This window comes from Anolis carolinensis, chromosome 4 (assembly GCF_035594765.1).
Source record: "Anolis carolinensis isolate JA03-04 chromosome 4, rAnoCar3.1.pri, whole genome shotgun sequence".
Lineage (NCBI taxonomy): Eukaryota > Metazoa > Chordata > Lepidosauria > Squamata > Dactyloidae > Anolis > Anolis carolinensis.
Window position 1 is genome coordinate 103,600,527 of NC_085844.1, and position 13,465 is coordinate 103,613,991.

General features: G+C 40.2%; 1 long non-coding RNA gene across 1 annotated transcript; it reads left to right on the forward strand.

Moving 5' to 3' along the window:
• The first annotated feature begins 618 nt into the window (after window positions 1-618).
• On the forward strand, window positions 619-7,163 carry LOC134298197 (uncharacterized). The gene is made up of 2 exons (XR_010005149.1): window positions 619-2,645; window positions 6,608-7,163. It is a non-coding gene; the product is annotated as an uncharacterized LOC134298197 (long non-coding RNA).
• Window positions 7,164-13,465: the final 6,302 nt, after the last annotated feature.

Sequence of the window (13,465 nt, forward strand, 5' to 3'; positions counted from 1 at the left end):
TTTCACTTGAAGGCCGTGCCACCTGGATTTTTCATAAACTTCTACGAATGAGGAAGTGTGAAAAATAGAGGGAGGTGCCAGGAGTTGTTTCAACTGCATAACATGGCTACGTTCCTGGAGGAATGAATACATGGGCTGAAGAAGGGAAAATTATTCCTCCTCCAGATTTCGTTACATCTACATGGTACTTTATGGCAAGATCAGATCTACTGGCTCTGATACATGGGATGCTATTCTCATCATCATCATCATCATCATCATCATCATTTAATTACTTATTAATTGCCCTCCATCCAAGATGCTCTAGGCGATTTACAAGATAAAATTGTAAAGAATAAAAATACATACATACAAATATTGATAAAATTAACATAGATTAAAAGCTCTAGTAAAGAGCCAGGTCTTGAGTGCTAGGGTAAAAGGCCCTAACTCACACATGGCTCTCATATAGGGCGGCAAGGCATTCCATAAGGCAGGGGCAGAAAAAGAAAAAGCTCTGCGTCTGGTCCTTTCCAAGTACACTTCTCTAGGACCCAGTATATAAAGTAAGTCACGTTGGGATGGTCGTTGCAACCTCTGATGATGGGAGAAGGAGAGACGGTCCCTAAGGTATGATGGGCCCTGGCCGTAAAGAATTTTAAAAGTCAGAACTAGCATCTTATATAGACCACGGTAATCAGTTGGAAGCCAATGCAGATGCTGCAGCACTAGTGTTATATGGCATTTCATGGGTGTTCTTGTGAGTAGCCTGGCTGCCGCATTCTGAACAATACGGAGCTTCCGGGTCGTGGACATCGGAAGGCCAACATACAGGGCGTTGCAATAGTCCAGCCTAGACATGACCGTGGCATGGATGACTGTTGCCAGAGCCTCATCAGATAGATAGGGTGCCAGTTGCCTCACTTGTCGTAGATGGAAAAAGGCTTGTTTGCTAGCAGCAGCGATCTGAGCTTCCATTGTCAGCTGCAAATCAAAAAAGGACACCCAGGCTCTTAACGGTAGGCGAAGGAGATAGGGCAGCACCATCAAAGGTGGGTAGCAAATGGGTCAGACCAGTAGAGTGGCCATGCCAAAGAATCTCAGTCTTCACCGGGTTCACCTTCAGTCTACTAACATGTAGCCAGTTCGACAGAGCCTCCAGACATAAGGTGAAATTGTCTGGTATTGACGTTGCTCCAGGCTCCAAGCGCAGAAGGAGTTGGGTGTCATCCGCATATTGATAGCAATCTAGGCCGAAACTCCGAGCCAAACTAGCAAGGGGTCTAACGTAGATGTTGAAGAGAAGAGGGGAGAGAATTGCACCTTGCGGTACCCCACATAGGAGGGAAGATCTGTTAGAGACTTGATCCATATATTCCATGTATTGGCTCCGGTTTCAGAGAAATAAGTTGAACCAATTGAGGGCCTGACCGCAAACTCCGGACATGGCGAGATGGTGAATCATTAGATCGTAATCAACGGTGTCAAACGCTGCGGTATTCTGTGTATTTATTTAACTGTGTAGGCTTAGGCTAGCATATTGCAGCCAGCTATCGGAGTCATAGCTCGGTGATGGTGTAGGCAGCCCACTGCAGTAGTTCTCAGGTGAAACTATATTTGAATGGTTGTCTCAGAGTGTTGAACAAATATTCCTTTCTGATGTAAAGTGGTTGGGGGAGATAAGCCTATTGTGTGTTCTTTCTCACTTGGGGGTAAATCATGAAACAGAAGACCAAGGTCACTGTGAATGGCAGCATATGCTTGACAACAAATGCTGCATTACATCTTACCTTCAAATATATATAGCTATTTCAGATTTTAAGCACAGATTATATTTTCAGCATCTTAAAATGAAGAGGTGTGTATGAGTGCTGCTTATATATAGATATATCTGTGTATGGAAGGAGAGTGAGAGGGATAGAAAGAACCAATTTTCTCCTGTTAGACAACATAGAGTTTCAGCGATATTATGGCTGCACTCTGATATGTCATTTATTTGGAGCAAATAGAGGGCGATATGCCAGTTGCCATGGCAACAAGTTTCCCGCTGGAGCTGCAAAAAAGCTTTCGGCATATTTTGAAATGACTTCCTCCCCATTATTGCCTGAGCTGCAAGAAAGGTGATGCCTGCTGCAATTATATACAAACGAATGTGTTTAATTTTACAAATAGAGTTGCCTTTTTTGAGTTGTTTGTGACATCTGGGAAAACTGAAACAGACTGAAGCAACCACATGGACAAGATAGAAGAGCCTGGATAGTTAGCAGCCTGGTCATGTCCCATTTTCTTGAGTGTGTACTTAGCTAGAAGGTGTAATTGATGAGCAATTTATTGCAGGGAAACTCTTCTTTTCCTCATGCTTGTTTGAATCCTATTCACCTGGTACTGTTCACTGAGATAATCACATGTTTACTTTGAATGGATGGATGAACCAGATGGGTAACACAGTTGCCTAGACAGCATTTGTTACACTGAGTTACACTCAATCTAAATATGTATCCTACTGAATGGAGGAATGAAGGAAGAGTTAAAGAGAATCTGCAATATATTGGGAGAGGAGAGGAGTGGGAATATTATTTATGGTATCCTCAAGGTCTTTAGGATTGCTGCAACAATAATTGTTCTCGCCATTTCTTCCCTTCAGATCGAGGCTGAAACTCTTCGAGGTATGGAGATAAGAGTCACACTCCATGTTGGGCTGGACCATCATTCAGCTCCCGTGGTTTTAGCAAAAGACTATTCTGCTGATACTAATGTTGATGCTTATCCCATTGCTTTGAGTAGCATTTTCAGAAAAGGTTGTAGACCTAGGAACAAGTTAGGCATTTGATACACCAACATGAAAAATAACTCTGTGAGAATTTTAAGGTCTTCTTTCCTGAAAGCAAAGAAAGTTGGAAAGAATGAATATGCATATTAAAGGATGGGTTTTCTCAGTTCTACTCCCTCAGCATTTGACTCACTACAACAGAGACAAATTAACAGAAGGGGAAAAAATCAATATAGGTGAATCCTTTTGCTTTCTTGGAGGATGACTTTGCAGAGGGAAGAAGGCCTGGGCTGTGGCGCAGGCTGGATAGCAAGCCAGCTGCAACAAATTACTCTGACCAAGAGGTCATGAATTCGAGGCCACCCGTGCCTTGTCTCTGTCTCTGTTCTATGTTATGGCATTGAATGTTTGCCTTTACGTGTGCAATGTGATCCGCCCTGAGTCCCCTTCGGGGTGAGAAGGGCGGAATATAAATGCTGTAAATAAATAAATAAATAAATAAATAAATAAGGACCAAGTAAACATTATAAATTTAAATGTGTTGTTGAAGGCTTTTATGGCCAGAATCACTGGGTTGTTGTGCATTTTCCAGGATGTATGGCCATGTTCCAGAAGCATTCTCTCATGACGTTTTGCCCACATCTATGGCAGGCATCCTCAGAGGTTGTGAGGTGTATTGGAAAACTAAGCAAGAGAGGTTTATATATCTGTGGAAGGTCCAGGGTGGGAGAAAGAACTCTTGTCTGTTGGAGGCCTCCAACTTCTGCTTCTGGAACATGGCCATACAGCCCGAAAAATGCACAACAACCCACTATACATTTCTCTGGTTTTCTATTCTTTTTTGTCCAGAGATTGGGAACTGACCATGTTGTCTGTGTAATATGTAGCATGGCTCTGAGGGATCCCAAATTTGACTTCCTAAATGTACTTGATTGCATTGGAATGTTTTGACAAACCATGGTTTGTAGTGATATGAATAAGTGGGCTAAACTTAGAATGGCATGCTTCCCAATCCTCTGAAATCTGGTTCATTTCTGAGGAAGTGATTGAATGTGTTCACTTGCATTTTTGGTGAACTCCATTTTGCCAATATGCATGGCCTTAACGGTGGACAGTTTCCTGTCCCCTGTTGTGGCAAACCTATTTAGGTAGGAAGAAGTCTACTAAGAAGAGAGGGGGCTCATAAAAGGTGTCAAAATAGATGGCAACCCAAAGTTGAAGCTGGACCTGGTCAAATTTCATCTTTCAGGACCATGGATTGACCTCATGTAGACATATGAATACTAGGCATGGGCAAATAAATCAGAAACATTGTTATTCATAATAAATTCGTTATTCGTATTAATATTGAACTGTGTTCCGAGGTGGTTTGGCGCTTCTGAATTAACCTTCCAATTCGAAGCTTTGCAACCCATCCTTGGAATACCTTCAGAATACCTTCGGATGAGAAAGCGTTTTCAACCAATCTCCTGCAACGGGTTTAAGAGCCAACCAAGCCTGGAGCGTTTTCACTCCTGTATATAGCATTGAAAAGAAGGAGGAAGAGAAGGGGTGCGTTTTGCAAGAGTGTGCCTCCCTGCGTGCAAAACGTGGAGCAAGGAATAGGTGGAAGGAAAAGAGGGAGGAAAGGGTGCCCTGTTTGCTGCTGCTGCTACAACCAACCCAGGGCCGACTACCTGCTCTCAGAGGGCCCTCTCCTTGTCCAGCTCTGCCTGGGCTTCAGCTCCTGATGGCCAGCTGTCAGGAGTGATTTGATGGTGTACTATGATTTCTGTTTCTGGGTGATAAATGTCATTTCCTAATTGGTTCTGTCATAGAAACATGACAAAAACTTTATTACACTGCCAAAACTTTGTCTTTGTGCAAGGGACATGGTGCTGTGATAGCACGTTATGGTTTGCTGGGACACTATCCACAAATTTCACTGATTTTCAGCCACAAAAACAAAGTTTCTGATGTAGAACAATTACTTTAAAAGTAAAGATAACCCAATGAAACAGGAAATAAGACTTTCAAACCAGGAACAGATTTCTGCAATTATTAAAAATGGTTTATTATAAAAGTTATGAAAATTTGCCAAAAATCAGAGGATAAGAGAAACATTCTGAAATTTGGTAAGCCAGCGGGGGTAAATGTGTTCTACCACTGTACCAAGTTTGATCAGGATATCTCAAAAAAGAGGGTGGGAGAGTCCTCTAAATTTCCCCCCAGTGCTTTTTTTGCCATTGCACATGCACCTCTGCCATTAAAAAGGTAATTACAAATATTTTGAATTTTCATAAAGTTTCGAAATTATTTTCTTTAAAATTCAGAAATGACTTTAGAAACGAAGCGCCAGCACCCCCTACTTTAGAAGTGAGTATTGAACCATTTTTTTCATGGATCACACGTGCCTAATTAATACAACTCTTATTCTGCTTATTAATTTCATTTTAGCAGCCACAGATAATGCAGAATGAACTAGGGATAAGAATCAACGTATTTACAGTATAATTCATTTGATGGTGGAATCAGTACCTGAGGTATTATTTATCCACTCCCAACAAAATAGGGTCTCTCTAGCTGTTTTCTAGGCTCTCCAGCATGACTCTTTAACCCCCAGTGGCATAATGGGTTAAAACCTTGTGTTGAGAGAACTGCCGACCGAAAGGTCGGCAAATCAAATCTGGGGAGTGGGATGAGCTCCCATCTGTCAGCTCTAGCTTCCCATGCAGGGACATAAGAGTAGCCTCCCACAGGATGGTCAAACATTCAGGTGTCCCTGGGCAACGTCCTTGCAGACAGCCAATTTTCTCACACCAAAAGAAGCAGTTTCTCATGTTGCTCCTGACATGAAAAAAGCACAACTCTATGATATTCTTCTGCCAAAAGTCCTTCATTTTATTAGGGTCCACTATTATTAGCAGTTTTGCTTATCCATGAGAAATTCAAGAGTATATTTCACCTGGATACATGGGTCACTCCATGCCTGTATTTACTAGACTCTAATGCACATTGAATCTAATGTGTGTCTCCATTTTCAAAACCCTGAAACCAAAACAAGTATTTGCTGCCAAATGTAATGTCCAGCAGCAAAAACTACACTCTTTAAAATTTGTAATTTCACCAAAAAAGGTGTGCATTACTATTGCTGGCTGCTTAGAATTCCTTCATTATAAACAATTGTGTTAGAACATCAAAGCTTCCAGTGATGACATAGAAAACCTTGGGGTGTATCAATGCTGTAGAATGAATCCACTTTAATTGCCTTGGTCCAATTCTAGGGAATCCTGGGGGGTGTAGTTTGACTATGTTTTGAGCCTTTTTTGCCAAAGAATTTTGATACCTCACCAAACTACAAATTCTAGGATTTCATAGCCATGAGCCCTGGCCCTTTAATTAGAGATGATGCCCCTCAAAGGGGAGCCCTAGGTGCAGGTCTTGAAGCAACTTTGCTTTTTGCTTTAGCTCGACACTAAAATAACTGTATGATGCAAAATCTAATGCCCATCCCAATTTTGGCAAGGCCATTTAGCCAAAAAAAGGTGAGCATTAATTAGATTTGACTAAATACAATATATCCAGAATGACTCTGAAGTCATCTTGGACTAGAGGTGTTTTTTATTTGAATAGATAATTCAAAATCTATTATCCACATTTTTGCATAATTACGTGAAATATGGGAATGTATCCCTTGTGGACATGAGCAGTTGTACTGTATATCTATTGACCTTCTAGCCAGGGTGAGGGTAGTGCCACTTACACAATTATCAGGGTTCACTGAGGTTTTCTACTATCTCACTCATAGGCAATTGGAGATCAGATGCACATTGTTCTCATTATTGTTTCCCTTTTTCCTTTCCCTGTATTTTTCTACAGTCATACATTTTGGCAGCCTATTCATTACATTCTGGTCAACAAGTGTACGTGAAATCCTGCATGCCAGCCTCTGCAAAGAAGAGTACAATGATTTGCATAATTGCTGAAGATTCTACGGCTGTATGAAGCACTCTCTCTTCTTGTCTTATAATTATTCTCTTCTAATTAGTCATCTTGATTATAAAACATAGGCTTGCTTGTTACTAGAGTTGCTTGCAAAATCTGGATTGAACTGGATTTTCCTGTCAGAGCATAGGAGGTTGCTGGAGTTTAAATGATTCATCTAGTTGAAATCTCCAGGCACAGAATGGAATTGAAGAAACCTAGAGGGAAAAGGAGGAGAAGAGATTCCACCTGGATATTATGATGAACTTCCTGATAGTAAGAACTGCTCAGCAGTGCCATGGAATGTTCTGGACCCTTCTTTTTTTGTAGGTCCTTAGACAAACACTTGATGGCTATCTGTTGGGAGTGCTGAAAGCCGAAAGCTTAATACTTGTAATCTCTTAAGATAAGTTTCTTTAAACTTACAATAAAATATAAATAATAAGGAATATTGGTATTGGTCAGTGTTGTGCAGTGTTTTGAGCATTTGACTATGACTCTAGAGACCAGGGTTCAAATCCCCAATCAGCCATGAAAACCTATAGGATGTTCTTTGGTAAGTCAAGACCCTTTCACACAGCCATATAACCCAGAATATCAAGGCAGAAAATCCCACAATATCTGCTTTAAACTGGGTTATCTGAGTCCACATTGACATATACAGTAGAGTCTCACTTATCCAAGCTAAAAGGGCTGGCAGAAGTTTGGACAAGCGAATATCTTGGATAATAAGGAGGGATTAAGAAAAAGCCTATTAAACATCAAATTAGGTTATGATTTTACAAATTAAGCACCAAAACATCATGTTTTACAACAAATTTGACAGAAAAAGCAGTTCAATACGCAGTAATGTTATGTTGTAATTACTGTTATTTATGAATTTATCACCAAAATATCACAATATATTGAAAACATTGACTACAAAAATGGCTTGGATAATCCAGAAACTTGGATAAGCGAGGCTTGAATAAGGGGCCGGGCTGTGGCGCAGGCTGTTAAGCAGCTGCAATAAATCACTCTGACCATGAGGTCATGAGTTCGAGGCCAGCCCGTGGCAGGGTGAGCACCTGTCAATTAAAAATAAAAAATAGCCCCTGCTTGTTGCTGACCTAGCAACCCGAAAGATAGTTGCATCTATCAAGTAGGAAATAAGGTACAACTTCTAAAGCGGGAAGGCAAGTTTAACTAATTTATGACTTGGAATGAGGAAGTGCCATCAGAGTGGATGATGAAGCACTGCTCCCCCCTGTGGCCAGAATCGAACATCCCCTCAGGAAAAGGTTAAATTTCCTCTGCGTCTGTCTGTATCAGTCTCTGTTTGATGTGTTTATGGACATTGAATGTTTGCCCTATGTGTGTATAATGTGATCCGCCCTGAGTCCCCTTCGGGGTGAGAAGGGCGGAATATAAATACTGTAAATAAATAAAATAAATAAGTGAGACTCTACTGTATTCCAATTCAAAGCAGAGAATGTGGGAATGTGGAAGGGGCCTCACACTTTCTCAGCCTTAGAAGAAGGCAAAGACAAATCCTCTGTATAAATCTTGCCAAGAAAATCCTGTGATAAGTTCACTTTATGGTTATCTTAAGTCAGAAACCACTTGAAGGCAAACAACAACAACAACAACAACAACAACAACAACAACAACAACAACAACAACAACATGAGAACATTGCTATATAGCTGATGGTATCTTGCATCTTCTCAGTGGTATATTGTTCTGCTGAAGCCTGGTAGCAGGAATTACACATTATATCAGAATGGCCAGATGCGGCAGGCTGAAAAAGACACCCAAATCATGATGCGCAACCTCAGTAAATTTTCCTGATATGCTAAGTTCAGAATGGAAGTAAAGGACAGTTTAACTTAGTCTTTATATAGAATCTAGATCAGGCATGGGTAAACTAAGGCCTGGAGGTCAGTTGTGGCCCCCTGTGCACTTACCTCAGGCCCTTCCCATTTTCCCTGTCTTCTCAGCATAAGGACATGGGTGTCCATCACATCCTTATGCAGAAAGGACAGAGGAGGAAGGCAGCAGCAGTTGAGAGCCCTCTGGAGTGCTCTCAGCCACCACATGTCTTGCCCTCCTCCCGGCATAAGGATGGTGTGAGTAGTCCTGACTTTATGCTGAGAGGACAGCCCGAAGATTGGGGGAGGAGGGTCGGAGTAGGATAGGGCAGTTAATGCATGTCTTGTTTTCCTCCTGGCATAAGGATGGGGTGAGCAGGCCCATCCTTATGTCAGAAGGACAACCTGAGGAGGACCTGGCCCCTGCTCTGCTCCCTCCTGGTCTCACCCTCCCACAGGTTCTCTCCCTCCTGGTCCGGTCCTCTTGGTCGGAGTTATAATGCAGCCCCAAGGCAAAAAAAATTTGCTTATGCCTGGTCTAGATACATGAATTCCTTCTTGGCCTCTTTGTCTGGTTCATTGCCAAGTCAGGAAATAGATATGAGGTTTCAAATAGGAATATTAATTGGAACCACACACACTTCTTTTACAGCCAATTGTGCATTGGATTTGGAAGGCTATTTATTTGGCATTCATACAAACTTCAGCTTCTTGTTTTATTTAAAATGACTCCCAATGACATCAGATTCTAATTTTGGCCAGTCAACTGCACATTATCTAAATCAAATATTTATTTTCAGCTTCATGACCACCGCTGTGTAATGTTCTGGGAAAGTACTTCTGGAAGTATTTATTTCTGACATTTGTAAGTCACTTTTTGTCACGTCACACTTATTTTTGTTTGAGAATCACTCACTGTAAAATGTTATAAAATATTGAAGAGATTGTACAGAAATATAACATTGCTACAAGCAAAGGTTCAACTAATGTCTTATCTGCGTGATGAGCAAATTCTGATCTGTGGGGATGACTGTGACACTCCTGAATAATTCTGTGGACTTGTGAGAATCTTGAGAATACAAACATTTATCTTCTAATTATACTTCTATTCCTCAAGAGAATGTAAACATTTAAAAATCTGATAGCAATCTGCTGTAAAGATTCAGAAAGAAAACGTAATTAGAGCATTCATTTTGTGTATTTTTCATTTTTCACGATGGACATATTAATGTTTTACAAGAGCTGACAAGCTTTTTGTGTTTTGAAAATATGAGCTGATTCATACAGCCTGCAGATATTTCAGTTTTGATTGAGGGTAGTCCTAAATATGTACACAGATAAGACATGTGATCTAATGAACAATAGATGTATATATACTGATGTGCTTCTTCCATTCAATCTTTTTGCCTCATAAACTAAGAAAAAAGATGGCCAGGATGTTTGTGGCTATGTAAATTGTTTTAATGGATGTATTCCTAGTCAATCTGGAAAAATACTTGGTAGTTATGAGCTTTTAGAGACGTGTGTTTTCTGACTGTTTTGGTGCATAATGTTTGCACATGTGGGGCTGTTTACATGTGCCACTACCTATGTTATATTTCCTCCAGGAAATTTTAATTCCCGGTGCTACCCATAGTTATAAACTATAAGACTATTCAACCACACTCCACTGCTCCACTATATAATAACTGTGTCATTATAGGAGTAAACTGTCTAGCTTTAAGAGCTGTCCATGGTCCTGCAGATTATACAGAGTTAATTCCTTTGTGCTGAGGGTTGTTCTCCTTTTGATTGGCCTCTCCAGCTTCAATGTATTGGCTCCTCTCTTGTTACTCAATAGTGATTTGCATATTATCTGTGAGTGACACTGTGGCTCTTTACATATTTCTGGTGTAGTTAATGGGTAGAGGATGAAGAGAAAGTTATTGTAACTTTAGTAAGAATGATGGTTGGCCAAGACGTTTTGATGCTTGAGACAATGGACAAAACAATGCTTCTCCCCTGTACTCTACATCCAGAAACCAAATGGGCTAGCAGTTCTGTCTTACTTTAATACATGTGACTGACATTATTCTCTGCAATATCTGATGACATAAAACTGGTTGAGGGAGTGAGGATAAACTGAATTGCACACACATCTCTGTCCTTCAAGAAATTGAAGTTTCCAAGGGCCTGTGTACTCGCCACTCAACCACTACCACTTGAAGTTTTTGTCACATTCAAGGTAATGGAAGAACTAGCTCTAGTAAGAAATATTTGCAAGTGTGATATAGAGGTGAAAGAAAAAAAAATCACATTCAAAAAATCCAATGATAGTGGCTAAAGCTAAACTATTAATTATATGTTGATAAGTCAGACTTGGCCATGGTAGTCCACAGTCTGGTTACATCCCTAATAGACTACTGCATTGCATTCTACATGGGGTTGCCCATGAAGACTTTTTGGAAGCTTCAAATGGTCCAACGGGCGGCAGCCAGATTACTCACTGGAGCAGCGAACAGAGAGCATACAACCTGTCTGTTGCATCAGCTCCACTGGCTGTCAGTCTGCTACTGAGCATAATTCAAAGTGCTGACTCTAGCCTATAAAGCCCTAAATGGTTCTGGCCCAGCTTACCTGTCTGAACATATCTCCTTCTATGAACCATGCTGGAGTTTAAGATCATCTGGAGAGGCTCCGCTCTTGGTCCCGCCTTCTTCACAGGCGTGACTGGCGGAAACAAGAAACAGGGCCTTCTCAGTGGTGGCCTTTCGGCTTTGAAACTTCCTCCTCAGGGAGATTAGATCAGCCCCCTCCCTCCTGACTTTCCATAAAAAAGTGAAAACGTGGCTGTGTGACCAAGTCTTGGAGAACTGGCAATAAATAAATACAAAATGATGTGCAATTGACTATTGGAACAGCTCAGACTACATCTGTGGATCATGTGATTAATTGTGATGGTATTGTTTTTAAATGTTTTAAAATTGTTTTTAATTGTATTTTATAATTCCATTTTAAATCTTCATGTTATTGTACACTGTTTTTAAAGGCATTGAATAGTTGCTGATGTGTAAAGCCGCCTTGACTCTCCTTCAGGGGTTGAAAAAGGCAGGGCAGAAGTGTCGTAAATCATCATCATCATCATCATCATCATCTTTATTTGTAACCCACCCTATCTCCCTGAGGGGACTCAGGGCAGTTTTCAGCAGGGAATGGCAAACATTCAATGCCATAAAGCAATAAAAAAATGAATAATCCATAAATAAAACATCAATAATAAATTATAACATCTAATCTATGGCTATAAAGTTAAACATAAAATTAAATCTATCTATATAAAAGAGTAATGAAATTTCGGCCTAGGACAAAACAACAAAACTACAGATCCCAGAAACACTAAACCTGGCAGCACAACCCCTCATCCATGCCTCTACGTTCATACAACAAAAAGCTCCAGCTACTCCAGAAAATGGCCAGGCTTTGAGACTGCAAGGCTATTCACTGATATTCCACCTGACCAACAAAGGATTCCCATAAGCCACAGCAATGCGTGGCCGGGCAAAGCTAGTGAAATATATAAATAATACAACATTGACGATACCCTTATCAAGGCAAACCATACACAGAACTTTTTTCCTGAATCAGCTCAAAAATATTCATACAGAAATGTCCAACAGAACTCAGAAAAACTGCATCTCTGAACACCTGTTAAATCTCCAAAAACCAATACATACTAAACAATTGGAGCCCTATGGTTCCATTTTAACTGCTATGGTTTCTTCCTATGAAATCCTGGGATATGAAGTTTAGGAAGGAGTATTTACTTTAGATGGTACAGCCAAAGAGATCATGTGCCCCTCCAAACAACAAATCTCAGGATTCCACATGATGTTGCTAGGGCAGTTAAAGTGGAACATTGCACTATAATTACGTAGCATGAAAACACTTCTGGAGCACTCTTCTCCTTAGTGTCTGCTTATGTAACATTGAATTGATTCCTCATTAGAATAATAACCAGTAAAATGTATTATAATTAGTTCCTGCACCATTTATTCACTTGTGACATGGACTGATGTGGTGAAGACACTGCCTGTGCATTTATTTCGTTGTTTATTTTTGGTGTACTTAGTCAGTGGTGGAAGGAATATTTGAAACTGGTTTTTTTTGTAATGGGGTTGAAAACAACTTTTTTGACAGTTAGGAACCCCCATCATAAAAATTTAAAATAAATGCAACAAGAATTTTATACTTCTGCTGGCATTTTTTAAACTAATGTTTTCTTTACTTTATGTGCAGAAAATGGTTTTCTCCTTGCATAATTTGTTTGTGCAAGAAAATATACCCCCTCCTCACAGAATTGCTATGGAACACTTTTGGATTTTCAAGGAGAGGAAAAATACTGCAGATGAATGTTTGTGTTTTTCTAAAAGAGGGAGACAACTGCTTTATTTATTTGCCCTCACATATGATGTGAAAATGAAATTGTTCAAGATTTATCTTACATGCTGGGAGATTTGGTGAGCTGACAGCTTAGCTCCTACTGCCATCCTTTCCCCAAAAGGCTATATTACCACACATGAGTGATATGCTGAGGCATTCAGCTAACACATTCTCATCTCTCACCTAGTGCTTTCATGATGTTAGTTACTATCTTAAATGTCTATGTAACATCACCCTTCCAACACCAGTTACATTAGAAAATTCTCTTTGCTTCATTTGGTTTTCCCAAGTATGTGTAAAGAAGAAAGAACAATAAGTATGGTTCATTGCCTGTGGATTTGCCTACTTGTTTCTGCATAAATCATATTCTCAATCAGTATAAATCAATTACAGTTGTGTTAAAAGTGTGAGTAGATGGGTGGAGTGGGGAACAAATTTCAGTTTCTCATGTCATACTCATGGTGATTGCTTAACTTAATTGTTC